Raw genomic sequence first — 707 nt, 5'->3', positions numbered from 1 at the left:
TTTTGCGATCTGTCAGGTTTCCTCACGATGTTTTCCTTTACCTACCGAAATGTAAATTGATATGATATTTCGTACATAAATACATAAGTTCCGAACCCGACTTCCGGCTTCAAAGCAGTTACCTTTACGTGTTCGCCATGCTGTTTTTTTTTGCAGTGTCAATGTCAACTAGCACGCTGCCTCGCCCCGCGGCATTCCGACTTAAAAAATCGGATCTTCTGTCTTTGCTTACCGCGTCGTTATTCATAAAATAAAAATTAAATAAATATTATAGGACATTATTACACAAATTGACTATAGGTAAGCCCCAAAGTAAGCTCAAGTAGGCTTAATTTTTACCAAGAAGAAACGTCTGCGAACGATGCTATTAAGCTTAGAATAAATTTAAAAGTGGAAAATTACTGTCTTGGGTGAGACTTGAACTCACGGCCTCTGGATCGATACTCCAGCGCTCTGCCATCTGAGCCACCAAGACCTCATCCATAGGCAGCAATTTTTCCACCATATGGGTCTAGGTGGGTGGGTTTTCAAGAAGGCTTGTTTTGTGGGTACTCAGACAACAATATATAAATATGTATAAATACTTAAATACATAGAAAATACCCAAGACTCAGGAACAAATATCCGTGCTCATCACACAAATAAATGCCCTTTGAAGGATTTGAAGTTGAACCCGGGACTATCGGCTTCATAGGCAGGGCCACTAC

At 40.2% G+C, this 707-nt stretch overlaps 1 non-coding gene across 1 annotated transcript; it reads right to left on the bottom strand.

The window, feature by feature from the left end:
- Positions 1-402: 402 nt before the first annotated feature.
- Trnad-auc (transfer RNA aspartic acid (anticodon AUC)) lies at positions 403-475 on the bottom strand. The gene has a single exon. It is a non-coding gene; the product is annotated as a tRNA-Asp (tRNA).
- Positions 476-707: the final 232 nt, after the last annotated feature.

This window comes from Cydia pomonella, chromosome 4, assembly GCF_033807575.1.
Source record: "Cydia pomonella isolate Wapato2018A chromosome 4, ilCydPomo1, whole genome shotgun sequence".
In the NCBI taxonomy this organism is placed as follows: domain Eukaryota; kingdom Metazoa; phylum Arthropoda; class Insecta; order Lepidoptera; family Tortricidae; genus Cydia; species Cydia pomonella.
Note: the sequence above shows the minus strand (reverse complement) of the source record. Positions and strands in the feature narration are given on the sequence as shown.